This window comes from Tursiops truncatus, chromosome 7 (genome assembly GCF_011762595.2).
Source record: "Tursiops truncatus isolate mTurTru1 chromosome 7, mTurTru1.mat.Y, whole genome shotgun sequence".
NCBI lineage: Eukaryota > Metazoa > Chordata > Mammalia > Artiodactyla > Delphinidae > Tursiops > Tursiops truncatus.
The window spans coordinates 79623664-79645993 of NC_047040.1; the positions used below are offsets into that span (position 1 = coordinate 79623664).

The 22330-nt window shown below is 38.0% G+C and overlaps 1 non-coding gene across 1 annotated transcript; it reads left to right on the forward strand.

The window, feature by feature from the left end:
- The first annotated feature begins 18599 nt into the window (after positions 1–18599).
- Positions 18600–18747, forward strand: LOC117313081 (small nucleolar RNA SNORA79). The gene has a single exon (XR_004527544.1). It is a non-coding gene; the product is annotated as a small nucleolar RNA SNORA79 (small nucleolar RNA).
- Positions 18748–22330: the final 3583 nt, after the last annotated feature.

Consider the following 22330-nt stretch of genomic DNA (forward strand, 5'->3'; position numbering starts at 1 on the left):
GGAGGAGAAGTAGAGGCCAGGGAGATCAGGAGAGGCAGGTGGGAAGGGCCCTCCAGGAGGAGCAGAAGAGGAGAGGAGGGCATTTGCCCTGCCCACTTGAGCCCAGGAAGCCTGCTGGGCTTCCAGGTGAGGTCCCCTGCTCTCTGAGACAGGGGTGGGGGGAACACCTGGGCCCCTCTGTTCCTTGAGCCTAAGCCCCACCCTCCACAGCTCCCAGGGCCTTTTCCAGCCCTGTGGGTCCTAAACATAGGCCCCGCCCACCACCCAAACCTCACCCTTGCTTAGGCCCCACCCTCCACAGCCAAGGCCTCCCCCCACTTTTTTTCTTTCTTTTTTTTTTCTTTTCCCTTCTCCTCTTTTTTTTCATTATTGTGGTACTGCTGTACCTCCCAGTTAGTGATTTATCTATATTTTTATTTTTATACTCTTTCCAACATATATGTTAGTTTCCTAGTCTAATTTTATTTTTTATTTTGTTATTTTTTTCTTTCTTTTTTTTTTTGCCACCCCACATGGCTTGGGAGATCTTGGTTCATGAGCCAGGGGTTGGGCGAAGCTCCTGAAGTGGGAGCTCTGAGTCCAAACCACTGGACTAACAGAGAACCTCAGATCTCAGGGAATATTCATTGAAGTGAGGTCTCCCAGAGGTCCTCATCACAGCACCAAGACCCAGCTCTACCCAACAGCCTACAAACTTCAGTGTTGGAAGCCTCAGGCCAAACAACCAGTAAGACAGGAACACAATCCCACTCATAAAAAAAAACTAAAAAATGAGACAGCAAAACAATAGGTCACAAATGAAGGAGCAAGGTAAAAACCTACAACACCAAATAAATGAAGAGGAAATAGGCACTCTACCTGAAAAAGAATTCAGAGTAATGATAGTAAAGATGATCCAGAATCTCAAAAATAGAATGGAGGCATGGATTGAGAAAACACAAGAAATGTTTAACAAAGATCTAGAAGAACTAAAGAACAAACAAACAGAGATGAACAACACAACAACTGAAATGAAAACTACACAAGAAGGAATCAATAACAGAATAACTGAGGCAGTAGAAGGAATAAGTGAGCTGGAAGACAAAATGGTGGAAATAACTGCCGAGGGGCAGAATAAAGGAAAAAGAATGAAAAGAATTGAAGACAATCTCAGAGACCTCTGGGACAACACTAAATGCACCAACATCCAAATTATAGGGGTCCCAGAAGAAGAAGAGAAAAAGAAACGTTCTGAGAAAATATTTGAAGAGATCATAGTTGAAAACTTCTCTAACATGGGAAAGGAAATAGTCACCCAAGTACAGGAAGCACAGAGAGTCCCATACAGGATAAACCCTAGGAAAAACACACCAAGACACATATTAATCAAACTAACAAAAATTAAATTCAAAGAAAAAAATATTAAAAGTAGCAAGGGAAAAACAAAAAATAATATACAAAGAAATCCCCATAAGGTTATCAGCTGAATTTTCAGCAGAAACTCTGCAGGTCAGAAGGGAGTAGCAGGATATAGTTAAAGTGATGAAAGAGAAAAACCTACAGCTACGATTACTCTACCCAGCAAGGATATCATTCAGATTCGGTGGAAAAATCAAAAGCTTTTCAGACAAGCAAAACTAAGAGAATTCAGCACCACAAAACCAGATTTACAACAAATGCTAAAGAAACTTCTCTAGGTGGGAAACATAAGAGAAGAAAAAGACCCTCAAAACACACTCAAAACAATTAAGAAAATGGTAACAGGAGCATACATATTGATAATAAGCTTGAATGTAAATATATTAAATGCCCCAACCAAAAGACACAGACTGGCTAAATGGATACAAAAACAAGACCCATATGTATGCTGTTTACAAGAGACCCACTTCAGACCTGGGGACACATACAGACTGAAAGTGAAGAGATGGAAAATATTCCATGCAAATGGAAATCAAAAGAAAGCTGGAGTAGCAATACTCGTATCAGATAAAATAGAATTTTAAATAAAGACTGTTACAAGAGGGACTTCCCTGGTGATGCAGTGGTTAAGAAACCGCCTGCAAATGCAGGGTACACGGGTTTGAGCCCTGGTCCAGGAAGATCCCACATGCCACAGAGCAACAAAGTCCATGTGCCACAACTACTGAGCCTGCACTCTAGAGCTCGCAAACCACAACTTCTGAGCCCAGGTGCCACAACTACTGAAGCCCGTGTGCCTAGAGCCCATGCTCTGTAACAAGAGAAGCCACTGCAATGAGAAGTCCATGCACCACAGCAAAGAATAGCCCCCGCTTGCCGCAACTAGAGAAAGCCTGCATGCAACAACAAAGACCCAACACAACCACAACTAAATAAATGAATAAATAAATAAATTTTAAAAAAAGACTGTTACAAGAGATAAGGAGGGACACTACATAATGATCAAAGGATCAATCCAAGAAGAAGATATAACAATTATAAATGTTTATGCACCCAACATAGGAGCACCTCAATTCATAAGGCAAATGCTAAAAACTATGAAAGGAGAAATCAACTGTAACACAATAACAGTAGGGGACTTTAACACCCCACTTACACCAATGGACAGATCATCCAAACAGAAAACTATAAAACACTGATGAAAGAAATCAAAGATGACATAAACAGTTGGAGGACTATACCATGTTCTTGGATTGGAAGAATGAATATTGTGAAAATGACTATACCACCCAAAGCAATCTACAGATTCAATGCAATCCCTATAATGCCTAAACTACCAATGGCATTCTTCACAGAATTAGAACAAAAAATGTTACCATTTGTATGGAAACACAAAAGACCCCAAATAGCCAAAGTAATCTTGAGAAAGAAAAACAGAGTTGGAAGAATCAGGCTCCCTGACTTCAAACTATACCACAAAGCTACAGTAATCAAGACAGTATGGTACTAGCACAAAAACAGAAATATAGATCAATGGAACAGGATAGAAATCCCAGAGATAAACCCATGCACGTGTGGTCACCTAGTTTACAACAAAGGAGGCAGGAACATACAATGGAGAAAAGACAGCCTCTTCAATAAGTGGTGTTGGGAAAACTGGACAGCTACATGTAAAAGAATGAAATTAGAACACTAACTAACACCATACACAAAAATAAACTCCAGATGGATTAAAGACTTAAATGTAAGACCAGACACTATAAAACTCTTAGAGGAAAACATAGGAAAAACACTCTTTGACATAAACCACAGCAAGTTCTCTTTTGACCCACCTCCTAGAGTGATGGAAATAAAAACAAAAATAAACAAATGGGACTTAATTAAACTTAAAAGCTTTTTTCACATCAAAGGAAACCATAAACAAGACAAAAAGACAACCCTTAGAGTGGGAGAAAATATTTGCAAATGAAACAACAAAGGATTAATCTCCCAAATATACAAACAGCTCATGGAGCTCAATATCAGAAAGACAAATAATCCAATTAAAAAATGGGCAGAAGACCTAAATAGACATTTCACCAAAGAAGACATACAGATGGCCAAGAGGTACATGAAAAGATGTTCAATGTCACTAATTATTAGAGAAATGCAAATCAAAACTACAATGAGGTATCACCTCAGGCCGGTCAGAATGGCCATTATCAGAAAATCTAGAAACAATAAATTCTGGAAAGGGTGTGGTGAAAAGGGAACCCTCCTGCACGGTTGGTGGGAATGTAAATTGATACAGCCACTAAGGAGAAGAGTAAGAAGGTGCCTTAAAAAACTAAAAATAGAACTACCATACGACCCAGCAATCCCACTACTGGGCATATACCCTGAGAAAACCATAATTCAAAAAGAGACATGTACCACAATATTCATTGCAGCACTATTTACAACAGCCAGGACATGGAACCAACCTAAATGTCCATCGACAGATGAATGGATAAAGAAGATGTGGCACATATATACAGTGGAATATTACTCAGCCATAAAAGGAAATGAAACTGAGTTATTTGTAGTGAGGTGGATGGACCTAGACTCTGTCATACAGAGTGAAGTAAGTCAGAAAGAGAAAAACAAATACCGTATGCTAATGCATATATATGGAATCTTAAAAAAAAAAAAATGGCACTGATAAACCTAGTTACGGGGCAGGAATAAAGATGTAGACATAGAGAATGGACTTGAGGACATGAGGTGGGAGGAGAAAGCTGGGGTGAAGTGAGAGTAGCGTCATATATACACTACTGAATGTAAAATAGCTAGTGGGAAGCAGCGGCAAAGAACAGGGAGATCGATCAGCTGGGTGCTTTGCAATGACCTAGAGGGGTGGGATAGGGAGGATGGGAGGGAGGCTCAAGAGGGAGGGGATATGAGGACATGTGTACGCATATGGCTGATTCACTTTGTTGTACTCCAGAAACTAACACAGTATTGTGAAGCAATTATACTCCAATAAAGATTAAAAAAAAAAAAAAAAGAAAAAAAACACATAGGAGAAGAATAATGGAACTAGATTTATGGAGGTTAATTCTCTAAATCTAATTTCCTTTGTGAGGCCTTTTAAAATAATTTTTGTTTATTCATTTATATCTTGCCATATTCCAAGGACTAGAGGTGACATATAAGATGTATTCAAAACAAGATAATAAATAGATACACCAAAAAAAAAAAAAAATGAGGAAAGGAAAATAAGCTGGATCAAGACCTATATCACACAGATCTGAAATTGCTTTAGAATAAGCCACAGTTTTAGCCTTGATTTTCCTAGTAAATCGAACAAAGAGGGGAACCTTCAAAGAGCTATAGGCCACCAAGGTTATTTAAGTAAAATTATACAGCTTTAAGAGCAGCCATAATTTTCAGAGAATGACTTTCAGTAAATATCTTTATAATTGAGAGAAAAGAAAAGAAAGAAACAGCATCAATTCGAAATTCCATGGATATTTGTTTTTTATGATACATAAAATCTCCGAAATCCTTTCCCCGTCAAAAAGGTCTTTTAAAATGAACAAAATTGCACTGAACATGTTGATTATCATCTAGGCAACCTTTTGAGAGTGACACATGTATCTGGAACTGTGTGTCATGTAAGGTACAGCTTCTGCCCTCTAGGATATCATAGTCTAATTGAGAAGGCAGATGTGTACACAGATTTCCAGCAGAGCAGGAACATTCTAACGGAAGGATATACAGAGCTGCTCCATGTGGTGGCTACGTGTTGGACTGTAAAAATCTCAGAGACGTGGGTTCAAATTCTGACTCACCCACTTCTCCATTGCTAGATATGGCTTGAGACTCAGTTCTCTTTTGTAAGACGTGGTTATGATAATACCTATAACACAGGTTTGTCCTGAACATCTTAACTCATTTTAGCTCTTAGTATAATTAGCACCATCCCAGGAAAGCTCTTCTTAATCCATTCATTTTCCCCATCAGATACTCCCATAGTACCATATGCCCCCTCCTCCTTAGCACTTATCACACCTTGTAACCTTATGTTTATATCTGTGATTCTTTGATTAATGTATGTCCCCAGTATCTAGCCCGGTGCCTGGAATGCTCAAAAAGTTTAGCTTGATGAATGAATACTTGAATTAATAAATATATGCATGAGTAAAGATTAAGAGAGATAGCGTGGCACATACTTAGCTCAGTGTCTGACCCCTCAGGTGATGCCAAATCCATGGCTAGGAAAATTCTCCCACTGTTCCCATGGGAATATATCATCATCAATAGCTCTTCAGCTGTGTGTCTAGCAATTCACTAGACAAGGTTATGGCTGTAACCTAGACTCAGTTTTATCCCACTGCATATCTTGTTATGCTGATGAGGTTAAGAGATCCATCTTGCTTTCCACTGGTAGGGAAAGGAATTTAAACTCTTGGTATTAGAGTTAGGTAATCAAATCAGAAAAGACTTAAAAATTGTATTTAAATTATAGTTAATGTTTAATATTTACTCCAAGATTTCAGTTGCAGTAGCAAGGAGAGCCTTTTTTTTCTTAGGTTCTTTAACACAGTAGTGAATAAACTGATCTGTTTATCCCCCATGTGTTGAATAAATGGCACAAAATAGGAATATGTATCTGATTAGAACAGTTTTAATTTCAGGGTGACAGAGGAAATGTCTAAGTGTATAATGCAAAAATCCTCTTCATTCTTTGCACTTGTAAATAATTATCTAATTATTGTCAGACCTAACCTGTAAGTTTGATGAGTGTAGGCACTTTGATTTTTCTTATCACTTGATTCTAACACATTTCCTGGCATAGTGTATGTACTCAGCAAATATCTGTTTAATGAAAGAATGGATGGGGAATTCCCTGGCAGTCCAGTGGTTAGGGCTCCGCACTTCCACTGAAGGGGGCACAGGTTCAATCCCTGGTCGGGGAACTAAGATCCCACATGCTGCATGGCACAGCCAAAGAAAAAAAAAGGTATGATTGAATGAATGAATGATTTAATAAATGAAAATGGATGTACGAACTCAAGCAACGCTCTCTTACAGCTAGGGGAGAAAGCTTACCTAACCAATAGGATTTAAGCACTGCCCGTTCACTTTTTGAAAAGCCTCACCTTCAGTCACTGGTTTGAATTTTCTGAGCTATTAAACATTGGTTGGTATCTGGTGTCAATGTCCTCCACACAAAAGACCAAAAACACACCTATATCAAACACTGTTGGGTATATTTCTCATTGCAACCAGAGAACCATAGGGCATCTCAACAAGAAAGTGTTAAGCGTGACTTACTGTAGGATCTGAACTTGTATCAGGTGACTTGAAGAATGCAGGAGAGATTTTGCTCTGGATTGAGTGCTGTCAGAATATGGGGTGAATTCTATGGTTGGATATCTTAATGAATCTTAAGTAGAAAAAAAAAGGAGAATAGAGGGACACTAAATCTGACATGGTGAATAAGCAATACTCATTTATATTATCTGGGCAAGGGGGTAGTAGATGGTACTTCGTGACATTGACAATGCTCATGTTTTGTTGTGTTTTAACATTATTACAAAGTAGTCTTGGTTTTTTGCTGTTGTTGGTGGTTTTTTGTTTTTTTTTGCGGTACGCGGGCCTCTCACTGTTGTGGCCTCTCCCGTTGCGGAGCACAGGCTCCGGACGCGCAGGCTCAGCGGCCATGGCTCGCGGGCCCAGCTGCTCCGCGGCATGTGGGATCTTCCCGGACCGGGGCACGAACCCGTGTCCCCTGCATCGGCAGGCGGACTCTCAACCACTGCACCACCGGGGAAGCCCAGTAGTCTTGTTTTTGCCTTGATCTATCATGATCCCAGAGTACCCTGGTCTGACGTTGATGTTCTGTGAAATAATTGATGTTATTAATTATTATAATTATTATTGAATTTATTAATAGGAGAACTCCAAGACGTAGCTGTGAGCACCAGGTCAGCTCCCAGATGTCAGGAACTGCTTTTCCCTTCTCACTGGGAAAGTGACATAAAAAATTATTACCATCTACTTGATTTAGGTTGAATCAGTTTCTTAGTTTCCTTAGCAGAGTCAAGTAATTAAAAATTAGTCAGAGATGGGTTGTTTTCACAGGGAAGGAGAAAGGATACATTTTGAAACAGGAAGGAGTCAGAAAGGAATGCCTCATTAGAGCAAGCTCAGGGGGTTGGGGGATTTAAAGACACATGAAACACATGAAGGAAAATAAATCAGAAACCTTATTTTGTGTTTTGAATTGTTGACACTGAATTTTAGAAATAGGATTTTGTAAAAGAATGACAAAGAAAAAGTTGGAATTTCTGTTTTTAACAAAGTTATTCAACACTATTACTGAAATATACATGAAAGTAGTGAAAAATCACAACATGCAGCTCCATCTTCTACACAAAATGCTCTAGTCAGTCTTAGGTTTATACCTAAAATGTCACTTTTATTTTAAAATATCTCTTTAGAGATAATTACATTTCTAAGTGATTCATATTGCTCTCTGATAGGTAAATAACGAATACCACTAAAAACAGACCTTTATTCTTAGATATTAAAATATTCAAGATTTTATACATTTAACGATATTTAAAATCTTTCTTTGTAAAAGATCAGTCAAGCAACCCAAAGATTATATCTCTATTCTTTACGTATTTTTTTTATCATTCATCATATCCTGTCAGTGATGTTAGCTGTCTTTGGCTTGTTCCCAGGACCTTTTACAGGCTTTCATCTTTAGAAACTCAATTGCTTCCTGTATGGGTAAACTCCGGAACATAAAACCTGCCCTTCCACTCATTTGGAGGTGAAACTTGTAGCAGAGCTTATGCATGCCTTTTTGCTGAAGACATGATTATCATTCTAGCTTCTCAGACATAAAAGTTCCCGACTCTCCCATCATCCTCATCAAAGTGCATATTGCCACGTAAAGAGCTTTAAGTACACCATTAGTTTTATTTTAGTCTCTGAAGTTTCTTTCATTTACGTGTGTGGTCCTCTCCTCTCCACAACTTTAGCACAGTATTTATATTTTTTACTTGAGGGAAAACATACACATATATACCCACATTCGGGGTATACTACTGAGGTTGATTCTTCGCAAAGACACAAGAAGTTTACCATTAAAAACAAAACACTGCTCAGAGATGTCCCTGAGCTTTCATCTACACAGCCATAACCAAGCAGCGATCTGTTTATTTTCTGTTTAATTAAAACATTCCTCAATTTTGTTCTCCATATTAGATTACAATAATTAGACAATGGCCAAATCTTTTCTTCACTACATGTTAGGTGGGTCTGCCAGATTTAGCACATATACATTGCTCCTTCCTAAATTCCTTCTATCACTGATTTATTTTGGTAGAACACTAAGTATGCCTGTTTAGAGTTGAGATAATTATCACATAAGTTAAATAAAATGCCACTGTAGGAATAATTTATGTCCCTGTTGTTTTGGACCCGTGTAATTCACATTCAGTCAATTCTCTGGCTCATTTAAATAGCTGACACTGCTTAAAATATGACTGTACTGATAGTGCAAGACATTAGTTTGGTGCAATAAAGGGTAACTGAATCGCTCAACAGTTTCTTTGATAGCAGTTTTTATTAATTCCCAGTAATTTAAATCACGATTCATACTGCAAATGTATACATATAGAAAGGATATGACATTTAAAAGTTGGATTAAAGAGGGCTTCCCTGGTGGCGCGGCAGTTAAGAATCCACCTGCCAATGCAGGGAACACAGGTTTCAGCCCTGGTCCGGGAAGATCCCACGTGCCGCGGAGCAACCAAGCCTGTGCACCACAACTACTGAGCCTGCGCTCTAGAGCCCACGTGCCACGACTACTGAAGCCCGTGCACGCCTACAGCCCGCGCTCTGCAACAAGAGAAGCCTCGGCAATGAGAAACCCGAGCACCACAATGAAGAGTACGCCCCGGGCTTCCCTGGTGGCGCTAGTGGTTGAGAGCCTGCCTGCTAATGCAGGGGACACGGGTTCTAGCCCTGGTCTAGGAGGATCCCGCATGCCGCAGAGCGGCTAGGCCCGTGAGCCACAAGTACTGAGCCTGCGCATCTGGAGCCTGTGCTCCGCAACGAGAGGCCACGATAGTGAGAGGCCCGCGCACTGCGATGAAGAGTGGCTCCCGCTTGCCACAACTAGAGAAAGCCCTCGCACAGAAACGAAGATGCAACACAGCAAAAATAAAGTAATTAATTAATAAAGTGTCTCAGGTTGATGTGTTTAATACCTTCACAAATATTAAAAAAAAAAAAAAAGAGTACGCCCCGCTCACGGCAACCAGAGAACGCCTACACGCAGCAATGAAGACCCAAAGCAGCCAAAAATAAATAAATAAAATAAATAAATACAAAAAAAAAAGTTGGATTAAAAAAGTCAAACACGAACTGATGTGGCTACCTCAGTGAACAAGTTATTATTTATTGAGCTGCTTCATATTTTAATATTGCTTCCTATTGCTTTGGGGATTTTTTAATTATGTAATTAATGTTTTTGCTGGAATTTCATATAAGCAAAAACAATGTTAGAAACTGCAAAATAAAAATATGGATAAAAAATATATACGTAATATCAACAGTAGAAGTTGGAGGCCATTTTTCATCTATTTTTCTTTTCTTATAATCATTTTGCATAAGCTTGTGCAAACCAAAGGGGATAAAAGGGGAAAAGAATTCTTATTTGTTCGAGTGTTTCCAAAGCCAGTATAATCTTTGCCTTTGTAATTTCCTCTGAAAAGTCTGGGGCTCCCTTAAGCAGTGTTAGACTGAAAGCAACCAGGTAAGATTTGAAACTTGGTTCCACATTTTCTGGAGATGTTTCACCATAGCACACGTGGGTAGTGTTCCTTCTTCTTTCAACACAGTACATATGTCCTACCCTATACTTCTCTTTTCTTAGGGTAAGACACTTCCAAAGTCAGTTGCAATGTTGACTTTTATAAACTTCGTTTTTCAGCCTCAATCTAAAAAGGCTAGAAATTACTCTGGAACCCATTTCAGTAAAACCAATTCTGCAGTGTCCAGAAATTATGGGTTGGATACACAGCATATTGGTGGTCCAGCTTATTCCAAGAAAGTCTGAAGATCACTCCCAAACTTCTCAATACATTTTTCTTAAAGTACCTGGAAGGCAAAGAGGAAACTGAAAACTTAACATCAAAAAACATAACTGACAACTGACTCACTACTAAGATCTTAGATAATTGGCATTAATTATAAAGGAATCAGATTGAGGGAAAACTTCCTCAGGGTGCAAGTTACAGCAATAATGGCAAACAGTTATATGGTATTTACTGTATGCCTGGCATGGTTCTAAGACTTTACTTCTTCTAGTCACTTAATCTACAAAACAATCCTATAAGTTCGGTTACTATTATTCCTCCTGTTTTTCAGTTGAAGTAAACAAAAGCACAGAGAAGTTAAGTGACTCACATAAAGTTAGTAAATTGTGGTGTTGACAGTTAGACCAAGAAAATCTATTTTCTTAATTATTATAACATACTACTTCTTGGTATATCACAGCTTTGTTTTATACAAAAGGGTTCACCCGAAAAAAGTTGGTAAATACTTCACAACTCTCCTAATACATGTTCATTACTTTAAGTCTTAGGACCTGTAATAGCGAAGAACTGGGCAACTATCGCTATCCATCCCTGAGTGCTTCTCCATGGTGGATCATCCTGGCTGTCAGCATCTTTCTGCATGTATGCAAATTACATACAGCCCAGGAATAGCTGAGAAGAAAGAGGGGAAAGGTACAAGCAGGTTATACTGTGACACCTTAGTCCAGGATAAGTAGAGAAAGAAAACTGGAGCCTATGAGGAGGGGGGAAAACTGCTGAAAAGAGAAGGGAATAGTGACAAGAAGTTTCAGAATAAGATCTTGTCTTTGAAAATAATTGTCTGTAGCCTTAAGGGGAAAATGTCAGTAAACATCTGGCAACCTAACAAAATAGCAAGGAAAAATATGTCTTCTACAGAGCAAGAACTGACAATTATTAAAAAGAAAACAGGTTGAGATTTTTTTTAAAGCACCTAAATAAAGTGAAAAAGAAACTGAATAAGTAATCAATGCAAGTGTACTGAATATATATTATATATATAGTAGATTAATGCCTCATTATCCATAATACCTCCATATCCAAAGAAGGCATTAAAGAGCCACTATCTATCGACAAAACTGAGAAACTTTCACTGATGAAGAGGAGGACAAAAATATGAGGAAAATTAGAGAAAAATGATTATACAAGTAAAGGAGAAAACATTCTTGTGGGAAATTATTAAATAGATAATCAAGTAGACTGAGCGTTAAAGAAGGAACTATATGAGCAATGGTATGGGCAGGGTTAAGGAAAACCAATAAATACTGATGAAGCATCTACAACCAGCAATACTCAGGTTGGAAGGGGTGAGGGAGCAGCAAGCAATGAAACCTGGAGAAGGCAGTCAAAGAAGGCCTGTAGAAGTTGTGATTAGAGCTAGAAAGATTCAGGCAGTGCCCAGCCTTCTTCACCCAGTGAGGAGGGAGCTGAGGAAATAAATATCCAACTTTTCCTGCCCTGTGATCTTCTGAAGATGCTTCCCATTGGCCAGTGACAACTGGAAGGCAGAGGGCCAGGAGAATCAGTTATACAGTCATAAAGATCAGACTCCCAGAACATAGAACATAGTGGAAAAGATGGAAACTAGATCTGTGGGGCAAACGGAAAATATCCAATCCAGTGAATTATGTGGAAGGGAAAGGGCAGAAAAATAGCATGCATGTCAAAAAAAAAAAAAAAAAGGAATAGAAAAAACAATGAAAAATATCATAGAAGAAAATTTCCTTAGGAAGCTCCACACTGAAGGGCATCACCATGCTCTAGCCAATGCCAATGAAAAAGATTTACGCCTAAACGCATCTTGGCCAAAGTGTGAAGTAAAACCATACAGAGTTCAAGGAAGATGGTTTACTTACAAATGAAGCAAAAAATAAACAAGTTTCAATATCCATAATAGAATGCCAAAGCAGCAACAACAATAACAGAATTAGATCTAAAAGGTTTTCAAAGGAAATAATTTTGTCATGAATTTCATACGTAGTCAAATTGTTCTTTATGTGTAAAGAAATCAGAAATGCACGCTCAGATATGAGTAGAAACAGAAAATGTAACATCTAATATCTTTCTTGAAAAACATTTCTTAAATATATACTATGAGAGAAAAAATAAAATGAGGAGCTAAATAGGAGATCATGTTATAAAGTGGTGCTGGTTGTCAACATTAAAGCATTTTAAAAACACACACACAGCACAGCTATAAGTTTAGTTACAAAACAAAATGTAAATGTCAAAATATTATCAGAATATGTGAAGGAATTGTAAGGTAAAAATTAATACCATAATAATACTGATATGGATTCCAAATCTAAAATGCTATTATAGATTCCAAATCTAAGCTTATATAAACAAATAGGAAAAGAGAATAGAAACACTGTGCTAAATTTCTTACCTCACGTATGGGAATATATTCTTCACTCTGACATTAAACTTTAGCAGTAATTATAATAATAATACCACCACTTTTCATTGAGTACTTACTATATGCCAGGAACTGCTCTGAACAATTTACATGAATTAATCCATTTCAAATTTAAAATAACTCTATTAAGTGTGTGCTATTATTATCCTCATTTTACAGATGAGAGAACTGAGGTTAAAAAACTTGCCCAATGTAAATAAACTAGTTTTTGAGTCTGTCTTTTTTTTTTTTAATCACTATATTACTTACTACACATGTTCAACAATAAGAAATTGATTAAATAAACCATGAAACATCTAAAACAGAAAATCTTCCCTTTTAATGTTATAAAAGCATATTTGTTGATGTGAAGATATTTATTTTCAACCACATGTACAAATATTTACCTTGTATTACATAATGGACATCTGCTTTTGCCTTCATAGCATACACCTCACAGGGTTGTCTAAAGTGCCAAATGATTATACTAGATTAATTCATGTCTCAATCCTCAGCCTTCAGTACAAGTTCCAATAAATTCCCTCTTTTAAGCCATATGGCATTTGTGATTGAAGGAGTCCTAATGATTCTTACTTTTTAAGGAAAATGAATTTTCCAAGCTACATATCATTTTTAAAAAGCCAATATATATATGTATATATACAGTGATTAAATTCAGTGGTTGCTCTTAAGCATTGTTAATAGCAGTTATATTTTAGATAGTAGGATTGAACGACTTTTTTTTTTTAACAATTCTTTTAATTTTTCAACATTTTTATTTATTTTTGGCTGCGTTGGGTCTTCATTTCTGCGCGCCGGCTTTCTCTAGTTGCAGCAAACGGGGGCTACTCTTCGTTGCGGTGCACAGATTTCTCATTGTGGTGGTTTCTCTTGTTGTGGAGCATGGGCTCTAGGCATGCGGGCTTCAGTAGCTGTGGCACGTGGGCTCAGTAGTTGTGGCTCACAGGCTCTAGAGCGCAGGGTCAGTAGCTGTGGCACACGGGCTTAGTTGCTCTGCAGCATGTGGGCTCTTCCCGGACCAGGGATTGAACCCGTGTTCCCTGCATTAGCAGGCGGATTCTTGACCACTGTACCACCAGGGAAGTCCCTGAATGACTTTTAAAATCTGTATTTCTGATGTTTCCTTTGACAAATATATTGTTATTGTGTAATAAAGGAAAAATCAATTCTTGAAACAACAGTAACAAAATTACCTTTCGATATCAACCCTCTCAAACAAATATTTTATACTACTTGCAGATTAGGCAATTTGAGGACTTTTTCTCTCTTGAAAGTTCACATATTAGTGAATGGATGAGGCCAGCATTTATGAATAAATAAATGAAAGTCTGAAGGTTTCTGACCATCCACCTCCGCACCAAGATGGGTAGAAGGAGAAACTGCAGGTTAGACTAGATTTCTTCTTAAGATGCAAGTCTTGCCAGTTTTAGCACATGAATGAAGGATAATTTCTCCAAATTTTATAGCATAGAAAGTCACAAGATTATTTTATTAGGAAAAATAATTTAAACTACTCATTACTATTCAACCACAATTGCCTAGAAAAAAAAAATGCACTGATGCTTCTATTCAATGTCCAGATTAGCCAACATGGTCTCTGGTCAAATACATTCAACAGAAAAGGAAAGGAGTTTATTGTCTTTTTGCTATTAGAAAATATTTATTAAGTTTTTATTTTTCATTGTACTTTTCAATATAATGAAAATCAAATATATTAAAAATAATAATCACTGAACATCTACTAGGTGCCAAGTGCTCTACATGCATTATTTCGACCCTTTAAGTTACGTTTCAGATGGGGACACTGAAGCCCAAAGAAGAGAAATACATATATGTATTCAATTCATATAGTCATTCAATCTTACTATCCAAATATAACTGCTATTATCAATGATTAATAGCAACCATTGACTTTAATTACTATGTATATATGCATATATGTATTTGTTTTATGAATTTATGTATTTTTGCAAAATTATACAGCTAATGTGTTGTGAGCTCGGTATTTGAACTCAAACCTGCTTGATTCCCAAGCAGCTTCAGGACTGCTATCTTGTCTCTTAGGCCATGGGAGCTTACGTTCTGCATTTTAAAAATGCTAGTATGCATTTTTAGTTATGAGAGAAATGACTGAAGTTAGTTGAATAATTTTTGCAATTCCTTCTTTTAAAACAGGTAGAGCTCAACTCTCTTGCCATCAGCAGGGATCACAGGCAGAACTCAAAAGTTCTCCCCTTTGGTGAAGCAGATGTCTGTGATTCTGGAACTGGGACCAGGTTGACTTCCTCCAAGTTTCACTTAGTCGTCTCCAAGTGACCATGAAAAATCAGAAGAACCCGATAGAGGTGCTGGTACAGAACTACACTGAAGTTTCATGAATAGTAATAACTTTTTCTCTATAAATAGTAAAATGAGAGACTTCTGATTTATAATTAGGTCTTACATTTCCTATTATGTGCTAGAAAATGAAAAAATAGGGCATTTCTCCTCTCACATCAAGGTAGTCTTACTGATTCTCAGCTTAAATTAAAATACAAAAACCTATAGTCAAACTTGCTCTAAGTTACTTTTCTGTAATTGTAGATTGCCTGTAGCATATACTAAATAAATACTAAAATCTATAAGTAAATGATCAGTAAATGTCATTTGCACATGAAACTCAAAATTGGGGCAAAGTAGTTAAGACAGAGTGATGAGAGTGGCATGGTCATGAAAATTTGTTATTTATAAAAGATGGACCAAGAAGAGATGGGTCAGAGCACCCATCTCAACAATGTAATTTTAGAAAGATGCCATAATTAAAGTTAGGAAAGAGAGTCTGGAATCTGAAGTGATGCCTGTATTAAAAAATAAATAAATGAACAAACCAAAAAACCCCAAACAGAAAGACTATATCACAGCCTAACGCTGGATGATATCATTGTTTTTAAAAAAAGAAAAAAAACCATACTTTTCTGGTAAAGGGATTATTTAGTTTGCAAGCTAGGCTGAAGATGTTTCCTTTCTGAGGAGTCAAGTTTCTCTTTCCAGATGGTTTCTTCTCCCTTAACTCAAAAAAAAAATTGCTTTTATGGTTATTGATTTTGATTAATGGATACTGTCATGGGAAACCATTTTCTTTTCCTTAAAGAACACAGACCCCTGTGATAAGGACAAAGTTTACGTTTAAAACCTTTGTCCATCATTAACCAATTGGATTGAGGAGGACTATGCCTAGTTCTTTGCATGGTTTGAGATGATCTAGCCTCAACAGTAGGATTTTAATTGTTAAAATCTTTTCATTTCTTTTCCATTATGTGGCAAGAATACAATGGCTGATGAAGGAAAAGCTCTTGACTGGATGCCTAATTTCAATTCAGGCATATAATTAATGTTCCCAGGGTCAGGCTCTTGCCTAGTGGATGCCCCATGGGCTTCCAGTGGCTGAGTGGAGGGAACTGAGCAGGGAGAAATCATCTCTGTAAGCCAGCTGGGCTTCCCCAGTTACCCATCCCTGGCCCGGCTAACCCCAATGCATCCCTAAGCCCTGCTGGTATCTGCTATCAAGCAGAGCCAGAGGAAATTGATGGAGACAGTGCCAATATCAGTGCCCCTGAGGCTTCTCCTTTTGCCAACATTAGCTGTAAAGAATCTGGTCTCATTCTCTTTTAAAGCTATTGATTTTTTCCCTCCCTCAGGCCAGTCCTGCATTATGCTCCTTCCAGGGTCTGAGAGCTGTGTCTTTCACCAGTATGTTTCTTTTAGAACATTCATTTACGGAATCAAAGAAGAACTCTCCTGGGTATCCTGTTATCTTGCCAGTCCCGACCTGAAATACAGCTGGAAAATGCAGGCAGCTCTGTAAATAACAAATCTGACCTTTATCACTCAGTGCTTCCTGGCATGCTTCTTGTTCAAAAAGATTCTAAGAAAATCAGGAGATAGTGTTCATTCACTGCCCACTTCTTCTCCGGGTACCTGTGTTTAAATCTTCTCTGTTTATGTGTAAATGATATTTAGGTTTCTATTTTCTCCTTGGTGGATATACTTTATAACTAGTGGTTTCTGTCTTAAATAAGTTGTTCATTCATTCATTTAATCCATATTCGTTTATTCATGCAATTCATTCATTCATTCAATACTTATTATTTACTTATCTACTTCATTCCAGGTACTGTGACAGATGATGAAGTTTCTGTACGGAACCACACAGACCTGTCCTCATGATCAGGACAGAGTAGTAAGCAGACAGTAAATAAAGAAATGTGCTATGTGGTATCAGGAAAAAACACAGAATGTTTTAAAACAGCACAGCAATTTAGATAGGGGAATCCACAGAAGGGACATCCAAGGTGACACAGCTGGGGGCTGGAGCATTGCTCTCCACATGTCATCTCTATGAAGACTGATGGGAGGGAATAATGGGTGCTGGACTCAGGCAGGAGATGAGTTAGGAAGCTGTTGCTCAGATGCATGGATAAATGATAGCTCACCTAATGATACAGGGAGGGCTTTTGGAAGGAACTGACGATGTCCTTGTCTCATTTCATCAGCATAGAACAATAGCAAATATTATATTTTTATTCGGAGGGATTATTTTATTTCCAGATAACTGAAATCTCTGCTTAATTAAAAAAAATTAGAGTAGGCAATAGAGGTAAAATATAGATGAAAAATAGATAATATTCCAATCACCCACAAACTCTTTCCTTACCAGTCTCCTGTTGGCAGTGAGGGTTATCCTTCCCCACTTCTCTCCTTGTGTGCCTGTGTGTGTGTACATACATGAGTATATGTGTTTATATACACACACATTTATTACATGAAAGGAATTAACACTATTTATACTATAGGAAAATTATTTTTTACTTAAATAGATGTCCTTTCATATTAGCACACATAGATAAATCTTATTTTTAATGCTTGAATAATATTGTACAAGATAGAAATGAAAGTACAATCATATGCTAATCATTCCACATTATTTCTATTGCTTTTTAGTTTTGGTTTTTTACACTTAGTTTTTTAATTCATTGCAAAATTATCTTGGTGTATTGTTTGAAGTGATATCACAATAATTTTTTCTCCCAAAGTGTTCTGTTTATTGAATAATTCATCTTTTCCTTACCATCATGATGTACCAAATTCTCTCATAGATACGTCTTTTTGGACTCTATTTTCTATTCCAGTGATCTATTTATCTATTATTAAGGCTGCACCACACTGTTTTATTAAAGTCGCATGGTGCTTTGACATCTTATAAGCAAGAGAACCCAAGAGTGGTGGCTAGAATTGTAGTCACTGGAGTCAGGGCAAATATGACTCCAAACTCTGGAGAATAATAATTTATTTACTCTCAGTGCTGTTTGTGATCAGTGCACTCTTACATCAGTATGATACCGTTTTCAGTATACTGTATTTCCGATTATGATTAAAAATTGATTTGGGGTGGGATAGGGAGGGTTGGGGGGAGACGCAAGAGGGAGGGGATATGGGGATATATGTATACGTATAGCTGATTCACTTTTTTATACAGCAGAAACTAACACACCATTGTAAAGCAATTATACTCCAATAAAGACGTTAAAAAAATTGATTTGGTGTTGACTTTCAGTGATAGATGTGTATTAAACAATTTATTTTTAAGAAGAAAATATTGGAATTCTTTAAAACACCACTTTATTTGATGGCTGTTCCTCTCAATGCTTGGAGCCTTAAGTAGTGGGATTTTAGTCCATCATATATCTAAGCTGACTTGTATTCACTCAGGGCACCATGGGGATGGGTTGGTTGTCCGTTAGTGCCTTCTGATTTTTGTGGGGTCAAACAATTGCAAAAAAAAGAGAAAAAACCACTTTAAAAAATTATCTTCTTTCAACAGAGACACAGAATGTAGAGAACAAATGTATGGACACCAAGGGGGGAAAGTGGCGGGGGGTGGTGGTGGTGGTGGGATGAATTGGGAGATTGGGATTGACATGTATACACTAATATGTATACAATGGATAATTAATAAGAACCTGCTGTATAAAAAAATAAATAAAATAAAATTCAAAAATTCCAAAAAATAAAAATTAAAAAATGAAATTAAATTAACCCAATATCTAGAATAAAGCATAGGAGATTAAAAAAATTATCTTTTTTCTTATAAATAATTGACTTGGACACAATGGTGGCTTTAATAAAGTTACAGATAAAAATGTCTTCAGTAACCTGGTGACGGTCTCCATCCACTGTGAACTAGCTCTACAGCTCAAGTCCTTAGGTATAAAATACAAATATTGAGTAGTGTTTTATAGCTGGCAGCACAGACTGTGGGCAGCTCTTTTTATTTTATTTTATTTATTTATTTTTTATACAGCAGGTTCTTATTAGTTATCTGTTTTATACATATTAGTGTATATATGTCAATCCCAATCTCCCAATTCATCCCGCCCCACCCCCACTTTCCCCCTTTGGTGTCCATACATTTGTTCTCTACATCTGTGTCTCTATTTCTGTGGGCAGCTCTTAAAGAAAGGGAGGAAGACTGGGAATAAAACACATATTTTTGAATCCTATATGAACAGCAATACCTGCTATAGCCCAAAGTTGCCAGATGCAGAGGATGGAGTACAAAAGTAGAGTCACTTGGGGAAATTACAGCTGGCCCTGTGGATCCTTTGAAGCAGTCAGTTGGAAAAATGCCATGAGCAAAGCCTCTTGAATAAGCTAAAAGAAAATATTTACAAATATTAATATTATGTTGCTAGAAATGTGTTAGCAGGCAAAATATGGTAAAACTTAAGGCACAGACTCTGATTCTACGAGGGAAGTCTGATCGAGGGGCTGTGTAGGGGGATAATAATGTTCGAAGGTATGATTTGAACTCGTCAAGAAGAGCTTGTTGGTACCAATTAACTGAAAAGCCAAACCTAGTTTGTGTTTTAGGGCAATTTGGATTGCAAAGTCCAAGAGAAGGATTTTTAAGAGTAAAACACTGAAATCACAAAATGGTCCTACTGGTTCAGCAGTATATACTATTTAACAAGCAAAATCACCATTTATCCTAAAAATAGTAGGCACCCATCATCATAACACTACACAGTTTATTGGACACTGAATCTCTCTTAATGGTACCTAGGGCCAAGTTAATGCATGCAGCTAGATGAAAAAGAAAGTCTTACGGGGCATCCACAGACATCCATTCTCTCTCACTGCCGTTCCTTCCCCAACTCTCTCTCTCTCTCTCTCTCTCTCTCTCTCTCTCTCTCTCTCACACACACACACACACACACACACACACACACACACACACAGAGTGTATTGAGAGATTGCTGTTAATCCTGGCAGTGTTAATCAGAAGAGTAAGTAGGCACAGAGCTGGTTACTCTCCCTTTCTCCTTTCCTTTAGTCATACAACCAATCCTATTAAAATCTTCCCCTGTCAATTTTCCCCAGCTGTTTTTCCCCACCATTCCTGCTGTCACCATCCTTGTCTAGCCCTTGATGACGGCAGTAGTGGACTAATTAGTTTCTTCTATCAGGCTTCCCTCTTCCAATCCATCAACTTCTCCATGAACAGATTTATCTTCTCATATTGCAATCATCACCTCGTCTCAAAATCTTTAATGGCTCCCATTTTCTGTAGAACAAAGACCAAATTCTTAATCGTGGCCTTCCACAATCTGTTTCCAAACTGCCACTCCAGACTTATGTCGCTGATAACTGTACGACAAAGTATATACAACACAGAGAAGCAAACTCTCTCCTCACGGCTCCCCACGCTCTCTTGTCTGTGATTTCATGTCTGTGATTTCCACCATATTTTTTTCATTTCCTTTTAAAAAATCTAAATCCTCTTCTTCAAGTTCCAATTCATATTCTTTCTCTTTTCCTTAACTTCCCCCTCGTCAATGGCCACTCTTTCCTCTGAACTGTTTTAACAACCATAAGTCAAGTTGCTGGGTAATGCTGATTCTTGAGATTTTTGGAATATTGAGAGGTAGAAGGTGGGTGAAGAATATGGCCTTTAGAATTGCAAGTGGTTTTCTATCTTTAGAGGTAGAGATTCCAATTAAGTTTTGTGGAAGATTGTTTTGGGCTGTAGTAATCATCAGTTTTAGTCAAATGTTGGGACATAGGGTAAGACCACACTGCTCTTTTGAAGTTAGGAGTGGGCACATGATTTACTTTGGCCAATGAATTGAGAATTTAAGTGACATGTGATACTTCTGGTTGTAAGCGTCAAGTCAATGGGTGATTTTCCGAATTCTTCCTGCTGCCTTAGCAACCAGCAATATAACCAATAGTGGCTGAAACCTCAGTCTGGTTCTAGAAGATGATATAGAAAAGAGCTCATCAAATCACCAAGTCACCTCTCCTCGGTGAGCCGGAGTCCATCAACTCATGACTCTTATAGCTCACCCATGATTAGTAGACAACAGGAGCAAGAAATTAATCTTGGGGCTTCCCTGGTGGCACAGTGGTTGAGAATCCGCCTGCCGATGCAGGGGACACGGGTTCGTGCCCCAGTCCGGGAAGATCCCACATGCCGCGGAGCGGCTGGGCTCGTGAGCCATGGCCGCTGAGCCTGCGCATCCGGAGCCTGTGCTCCACAACGGGAGAGGCCACAACAGTGAGAGGCCCACGTACCACAAAAAAAAAAAAAAAAAAAAGGAAATTAATCTTGATTTTTAAGTCACTAAGATTTAGGGGTTGTTTGTTGTTCCTGCATATTCTGAATATGCAAGATATATCCTAGCCCATCCTGAATGACACACTAAGAAAATCTTCAAAATGCACCTTTCACTCCATAAATAAAGATGTCCTTCCAGTATTGGGGGAACTCTCTGAAAGCATAATTTACTTAAACGCAGGTGTTAAATTACTGAGAGTTGAGCTGAGAGTTTATATCACAAGACCAAGGGTGAAGAATCTGAGTACCAGCTCTTAAGCATCATTTCAGGATTCTGGAAATGCTGGGTGTTGCTTTGAAGATCAACTAAACAGATGGGCATGCGTGTTCCTGGGAAGGGAAGGCTTCTCTCCTCATTTCCACGGCAACTGGAGCTGCCGTAGCTCAAGGAGGAGGGACTTTTGGAGCATCCACAAGACTGCTGTCTCCTGAGGAGAATCAGCAGCAGGCTAACAAACAGGCCCTTTGGAGAACAGTTGACATTGGCAGAGGGAACTGTAGCCACAGAGAAAGATCACAGCAGTTAGTTACTGGCTGAGGGTGAAGGCTGATTCCAGTAGACAGACTTTTGTGAGCACAAATGAAGTAACCCTTGGAGAGTCCCAGCAATAATTAGAGGATGTTATGGAATTAGGGCTTGGAGTCAATGTCATTTGGACCATAAAATAAAGGTGACCTCGTTTATTACCAGATAAGCCATATAATATATGTAATACAATTATTATTTGTAAAGTTTAT